Below are 8,048 nucleotides of genomic sequence, written 5' to 3' on the forward strand. Positions count from 1 at the left end.
GTGGTAGGAGAAGAGTAAATGAAACAAGATGGGATTGGGAGGGAGACAAACCATAAGTGACTCTTAATCTCACAAAACAATCTGAGGGTTAATGGGGGGAGGGGGGTTGGGGGGGTGGGATTATGGACATTGGGGAAGGTATGTGCTATGATGAGTGCTGTGAAGTGTGTAAACCTGGCGATTCACAGACCTGTACCCCTGGGGATAAAAATATATGTTTATAAAAAATAAAATTAAAAAAAAAAAAAAAACATGGATCACTTTAAAAAAAAAAAAAAAAAGAAAAGAAAAATCTGCAGCCAAGAGTACTCTATCCAGCAAGGCTATCATTCAGAATAGAGGAGAGATAAAGGGTGCCTGGGTGGCTCAGTCAGTTATGTGTTTGCTCAGGTCATGATCCTGGGGTCCTGGGATCAAGTACCACACCAGGCTCCCTGTTCATGATCACTACGCCAATGCTGCAATAGGTATTACAGGTCATGATCACTATACAAATGCTGCAGTAAGTATCAAAAGGGGATTTTTGAAGGGGAGAGAAAGACCAAAAGTGACAAAGAATAGAAAGAACAGAGAATATCTCCAGAAACAATGACAAAAAGGTAATAAAATGGCACTAAATACATATCTGTCAATAATTACTCTGAATGTAAATGGAATAAATGCTCCAATCAAAAGACATAGAGTGTCAGAATGGATAAAAATTAAAAAAAAAAAAAAAAGATTCATCTATATGCGGCCAAAAGGAGACTTACGTTAGAACTAAAGACACCTTTATGATTCTTTCAGATTCAAACTGAATGGAGAAACATCTATCATACAAATAAACATCAAAAGAAAGCTAGAATAGCAATGCTTATTTCAGACCAAACTAGATTTTATTTATTTATTTATTTGTTTGTTCGTTTTAAAGTGTTTGTCTCTTCCATAGAGAGAGCAGAAACACGTGTGAGTGGGGGGAGGAGAGGGAGAACAACAAGCATACCCCACACTGAGTGCAGAATCCAAGATGGGGCTCAATCCCACAACCCTGAGATCATGACCTGAGTCGAAATCAAGTCAGATGCTTAACTGAATGAGGCACCAATAAACTAGACTTTATACCAAAGACTGTAACAAGAGATGAAGAAGGGCACTATGTCATAATAAAGAGGATTATCCAACAGGAAGATATCACAATTATAAGTATTTATGTCCCCAACATGGGAGCACACAAATATATAAAACAATAACAAACATAAAGGAACTCATTGGTAATAATATAATAATAAAAGGGTCTTTAACCCCACTTAAATCAATGGACAGATCATCTAAGCAGAAAATCAACAAGGAAACTGGCTTTGACTGACACACTGGACCAGATGGACTTCTATATTCAGAACATTTCATCTAAAGCAGCAAAATATATATTCTTTACAAATGCACATGGGTCATTCTCCAGAACAGATTATATACTCGATCAGAAATCAGACCTCAACAAGGACAAAAATATCGAAATCACACCATACCTATTTTCTGACCACAACGCTACAAAACGTGACATCAATCATAAGAAAAAATTTGGAAAGACCACAAATATATACAGGTTAAATAACATGGTACTAAAGAATGAATGGGTCCATCAGCAAATTAAAGAAAAAATAAAAAAAGTATGTGGAAACAAATAAAAATGAGAATAGGATTATTCAAAACCTTTGGGATGCAGAAAAAGTAGTCTTAAGAGGGAAGTATATAGCAATACAGGCAGAACACAAGAAGGAAGAAATATCTTTAAAAAAACACCCTAACCTTACTTCTAAAGGAGCTAAGAAAAGAACAACAAATGAAGCCTAAAACCAGAAGAAGAAGGGAAATAATAAATATTCGAGCAGATATAAATGGTATTGAAATTAAAAAACAGGAGAATGGATCAGTGAAACCAGGAGCTACTTCTTTGAAAAAAATAGTAAAATTGATAAACCCCCAGTCAGACTTATCTAAAATGAAAGAGAAAGGAAATAAATACATAAAATGACAAATGAGAATAAAGAGATCACAAGCAACATAACAGAAATACAATCATAAGACAACATGTTAAAAAATTTATGTCATCAAATCAATCTTAAAGAAATGTTTAAATTCCTAGAAAAATATAAACCCCAAAAATTGAAAACAGAAAACTTGAACAGACCCACAAACAGCAAAAACATTGAATCAGTAATCAAAAATCTCTTGACAAAAGTCCAGGAGAATTCTTCCCAGGGGAATTCTACCAGATATTTAAAGAAGAGTTAATACCTGTTGTTCTCAAACAATCGAAAATATAGAAATGGAAGGGAAACCTTCAAACTCATTCTATGAGACAAGCACTAACCTGATTCCAAAATAAGAAAAAGGCTCTGCTAAAAAATAAAGAGAGAGAGAGAGAGAGAGAGAACTACAGGCCAATATACCTGTTGAACACAGAAGCAAAAATTCTCAACAAAATACTAGCAAATTGAATCTAACAGTACATTATAAGAATCATTCATCACAATCAAGTGAGATTTATTCGTCGGTTGCAGGGATGATTCAATATTCACAAATCAATTAATGTGATATACCATATTAATAAAAGAAAGGATAAGAACCATGTGATCGGGGAAGCAAAACAATGGTGGAGGAGTGGGGGACACCTTTTCAACTGGTCCCCTGAATTTAGCTAGAAATCTACCAAGCCACTATGAACACCCATGAAACCAGCATGAGATGTAAGATTAGTGAAATAAGTCAAAAACAGAAAGATAATTATTATATGACCTCTCTGATATGAGGAATTTGAGGGGCAGGCCAGGGAGTCATGGAGGGAAAGGAGGGGAAAATGGAACCGGGTAGGCAGATAAACCATAAGAGACTCTTAATCTCAGGAAACAAACGGAGGGCTGCTGGAGGAGAGGAGGTGGGATAAGGTGGGTGGGTGATGGACAATGGGCAGGGTATGTGCTATGGTGAGTGCTGTGAATTGTGTAAGACTGATGATTCACAGACCTTACCCTTGAAACAAATAATGCATTAGATGTTAAATTTTAAAAAAAGATTATACACATCTGGAACTCTACGGGGTAGAGGATCATCAGTGGAGAAGTACAAAACACGGAGTTGGATTGTGCAAACACATATTGGAGGATAAATGGAAGGGGGAGTCAGCCACCAGAAAGTAGCCACTGGAAAGTAATAACCCAGTGCCATGCACTTGGGGACCAGTGTTAGCATGGGGACCAGTGATAGCTTGGAGACCGGTGGTTGCAAGACAGGAATGGACTGATAACAACACTCAAACACAAACAAAGGGGCTTAAGGAGCAAACATTGGGACCTGGTAAACCACAGGCACAGACCTAAGTCCACAGTCCAGGTATTGGCTGCAGCCATGACCTGCCCACTCCTAAGAGGACCCGGTGTGAACTCAAGTCAGTATTCCCTGGAGCGGTTGGCTAGCGCCGCCATCACCACCACCCACACTGGAAAAGACCCAGTTAAAACTGGAGCCCACGATCCCGGGAACAGCGGCCACCAGGGCCTGGGCTGCACTGGATGGGGATCGCTTACAGTTTGGGTGCAGTTTTGGTACAGAGAGAAGCGGGGGCCTTGGTGGGCCACGAACAGGGTCACTGGGTGCATGCACTGGCTCTGGGAGGATGCGTTTTTCAGCAATGCTTAGAGAGAAGGAGTCTGTGTGTACCAGAGAACACATTCAGGGAGGAGCAGACTGTGGTTTCTCTCTGAGGTTGAGGCTGGGGTGAGACAGTTTACTCTGCTCTGACCCTCTTACCCTCTGAAAAGGTGCAAGAAGCCTCCAGAGAACAAAAGCCTCCAGAAACCAAAAGCCCCCCAAAACGAGTTTCCATGCAGTTAAAGCTCCTTAATAGGGGCAGGATAACTCCATCAATCAGTATAGACGGAAAAAGAATGTGGCAAGCAGCTCCCCCAGAAGACAAGCTGTAAGAACAAGATGAAAACAACCACAGGGTTCCCATAAAACTGTAAAACACCAACACCAGGGGAAAATAGTATATTAAGCTCCTGGTATTACCTCACAGCCTGTATATTTCTTAGATACAACTTTTCCCTTTTATTCTTGATGTATTATTTTTTTAGTTCTTTCTCATTTTTCTTGTTCTCCTTACGTAATTACAAATTCAACTAGATTTTTTAATACAACAAATTTCACAGTGACTTCTTAACTTGAATTTTTCATAAGCTTTTTCATTTTTTTTTATATATAGAGCTATAGCCTTCAATGTAGTCCTTTTTCCCAATTCAGTACAACTTTTATATATATACCAGTTTTAATTTCCTTGTATCTCTGGGAAGTAGAGTTCTCTAATAAAGAGAACAAAATAAACCAAAAAAGAACTAAAATTTCCTTACTTGTCCACATTGAAGGATTATAGCAACATTCCCATAACCCCCAACGTTTGATTTTGGATTCCTTTTTTGTTGTTGTTGTTGTTGTTGGTCTTATTGTTTTTGTTTTTACACTTTATAAATCTTATTCTTGGGTCTCATTTTGGATTCTTTTTTTTTTTTCCCTTTTTGGTGATGACTTCCAATTGCTCCAAACCTTCCCACAGTGCACCTTGCCTGGACTGTGGTTAATATTTTTGACTGTACATGTCCTCAAGCACACCTCAAAAGAATAGTTAGGAAAAGGAACTCCCGAAAACAAACAAATAACCCAGAGACAATAGCCTCCCCAGCAGATCTAATGGATATGCATCCAAACAAGATGCCAGAAATAAACTTCAGCATAGCAGTGCTGAAGACAATGGTTTAAGCTAGAGAACACTATTAATGGCAACAAAGATACATGAAGGGCAGAAATGAGAGCAGATATGGCACAACTTAAAAATACTATCAATGAGATAAAATCTAATCTAGATACCCTAACAGCTAGGGTAAATGAGGTAGAAGAAAAAATTAGTGATCTTGACCACAGAATGATAGAAAAGAAGGAGGAGGAAGCCTGAAACAAATAGCTTAAAAACAGAATTAGAGGGAAAAAATTAAGCATTGAAATGTTCCCATGTCAGAATTCCTGGGATCCCTGAGGCGGTGGAGAGAGAGAAAGAAAAAGAGAGAGAGAGGACTAGAAAATATATTTGACCAAATCATAGCCGAGAACGAGAACTTCCCTAATCTGGGGAAATAAACAAGTAGTCCTGTCCTAGAGGAAGAGAGGACAACCCCCAAGATCAATGAGGGCAGACCAATGCCCAGGCACACAATAGGAAAACTCGGAAATCTTAGAACCAAGGAAAATATTTTAAGAGAAGGTAAGGGGAAGAGATGCCTTAAGTACAGAGGGAGGAACATCCAAAAAAGGTCAGACCTGTCCACAGAGACCTGGCAAGAGAGAAAGGATTGGTGATATACCCTAACAGTGTATCATGGAACACTACATCAAAACCCAATGATATACTGTATGGTGAATAACATAACGTAATAGAAAGGTATATAGAAGAAAAATTTAAAAAGCCATTCAGTAAGAATGACAAAGAAATAGATGGGAGACACAAATTGTTAATATCAAGAATAAAATACAGGATATCACCAAGACCTTGATGGCACTAAGAAGATGATAGAGCAGTACAGAGAAGACGTCAGCACACATATATTTGAGAAGTTAGATGGAATGGAACAATTCCCTGAAATCTACAAAACTCCATACCTGGTAAACATGAACTTTATAATTTAAATAGTTTTATAACTATTACAACAATTAAACCTTTTTTTCCCATTTTTTTTAATTTTATTTTTTTTAAACATATATTTTTATCCCCAGGGGTACAGGTCTGTGAATCGCCAGGTTTACACATTTCACAGCAGTCACCATAGCACATACCCTCCCCAATGTCCATAACCCCACCCCCGTCACCCAAAACCCCTCTCCCCATCAACCCTCAGTTTGTTTTGTGAGATTAAGAGTCACTTATGGTTTGTCTCCCTCCCAATCCCATCTTGTTTCATTCACTCTTCTCCTACCCCCTTAACCCCCCATGTTGCATCTCCTCTCCCTCATATCAGGGAGATCATATGATAGTTATCTTTCTCCGATTGACTTATTTCGCTAAGCATGATACCCTCTAGTTCCATCCACGTCGTCGCAAATGGCAAGATTTCATTTCTTTTGACGGCTGCATAGTATTCCATTGTGTATATATACCAAGTCTTCTTTATCCATTCGTCTGTTGATGGACATCTAGGTTCTTTCCATAGTTTGGCTATTATAGACATTGCTGCTATAAACATTCGGGTGCACGTGCCCCTTCGGATCACTACGTTTGTATCTTTCGGGTAAATACCCAGTAGTGCAATTGCTGGGTCATAGGGTAGTTCTATTTTCAACATTTTGAGGAACCTCCATGCTGTTTTCCAGAGTGGTTGCACCAGCTTGCATTCCCACCAACAGTGTAGGAGGGTTCCCCTTTCTCCGCATCCTCGCCAGCATCTGTCATTTCCTGACTTGTTAATTTTAGCCATTCTGACTGGTGTGAGGTGATATCTCTTTGTGGTTTTGATTTGTATTTCCCTGATGCCGAGTGATATGGAGCACTTTTTCATGTGTCTGTTGGCCATCTGGATGTCTTCTTTGCAGAAATGTCTGTTCATGTCCTCTGCCCATTTCTTGAATGGATTATTTGTTCTTTGGGTGTTGAGTTTGCTAAGCTCTTTATAGATTTTGGACACTAGGCCTTTATCTGATATGTTGTTTGTAAATATCTTCTCCCATTCTGTCAGTTGTCTTTTGGTTTTGTTAACTGTTTCCTTTGCTGTGCAAAAGCTTTTGATCTTGATGAAATCCCAGTAGTTCATTTTTGCCCTTGCTTCCCTTGCCTTTGGCGATGTTCCTAGGAAGATGTTGCTGCGGCTGAGGTCGAAGAGGTTGCTGCCTGTGTTCTCCTCAAGGATTTTGATGGATTCCATTCTCACATTGAGGTCCTTCATCCATTTTGAGTCTATTTTCGTGTGTGGTGTAAGGAAATGATCCAATTTAATTTTTCTGCATGTGGCTGTCCAATTTTCCCAACACCATTTATTGAAGAGGCTGTCTTTTTTCCATTGGACATTCTTTTCTGCTTTGTCGAAGATTAGTTGACCATAGAGTTGAGGGTCTATTTCTGGGCTCCATATTCTGTTCCATTGATCTATGTGTCTGTTTTTGTGCCAGTACCATGCTGTCTTGAAGATGACAGCTTTGTAATAGAGCTTGAAGTCCGGAATTGTGATGCCACCCACTTTGGCTTTCTTTTTCAATATTCCTTTGGCTATTTGAGGTCTTTTCTGGTTCCATATAAATTTTAGGATTATTTTTTCCATTTCTTTGAAAAACTGGATGGTACTTTGATAGGAATTGCATTAAATGTGTAGATTGCTTTGGGTAGCATAGACATTTTCACAATATTTGATCTTCCAATCCAGGAGCATGGAACATTTTTCCATTTCTTTGTGTCTTCCTCAGTTTCTTTCATGAGTACTTTATAGTTTTCTGGGTATAGATTCTTAGCTTCTTTGGTTAGGTTTATTCCTAGGTATCTTACAGATGTGGGTGCAATTGTGAATGGGATTGACTCCTTAATTTCTCTTTCTTCTGTCTTGTCGTTGGTGTAGAGAAATGCAACTGATTTCTGGGCATTGATTTTATATCCTGACACTTTACTGAATTCCTGTACAAGTTCTAGCAGTTTTGGAGTGGAGTCTTTTGGATTTTCCACATATAGTATCATATCATCTGTGAAGAGTGATAGTTTGACTTCTCCTTTGCCAATTTGGATGCCTTTAATTTCCTTTTTTTGTCTGACTGCTGAGGCTAGGACTTCTAGTACTATGTTGAATAGCAGAGGTGATAATGAACATCCGTGCTGTGTTCCTGACCTTAGTGGAAAAGCTTTCAGTTTTTCTCCATTGAGAATGATATTTGCAGTGGGTTTTTCATAGATGGCTTTAATAATATTGAGGTATGTGCCCTCTATCCCTACACTTTGAAGAGTTTTGATCAGGAACAGATGCTGTACTTTGTCAAGTGCTTTTTCA

General features: G+C 38.7%; 1 protein-coding gene across 1 annotated transcript in view; it reads right to left on the bottom strand.

The window, feature by feature from the left end:
* LOC111142830 (ATP/GTP binding protein like 4) overlaps positions 1-8,048 on the bottom strand; it is a 1,494,143-nt gene that overhangs the window by 1,143,937 nt on the left and 342,158 nt on the right. The window lies entirely within an intron of this gene.

Source organism: Enhydra lutris, unplaced genomic scaffold, assembly GCF_002288905.1.
Source record: "Enhydra lutris kenyoni isolate GAN:26980312 unplaced genomic scaffold, ASM228890v2 scaffoldscaffold9, whole genome shotgun sequence".
NCBI lineage: Eukaryota > Metazoa > Chordata > Mammalia > Carnivora > Mustelidae > Enhydra > Enhydra lutris.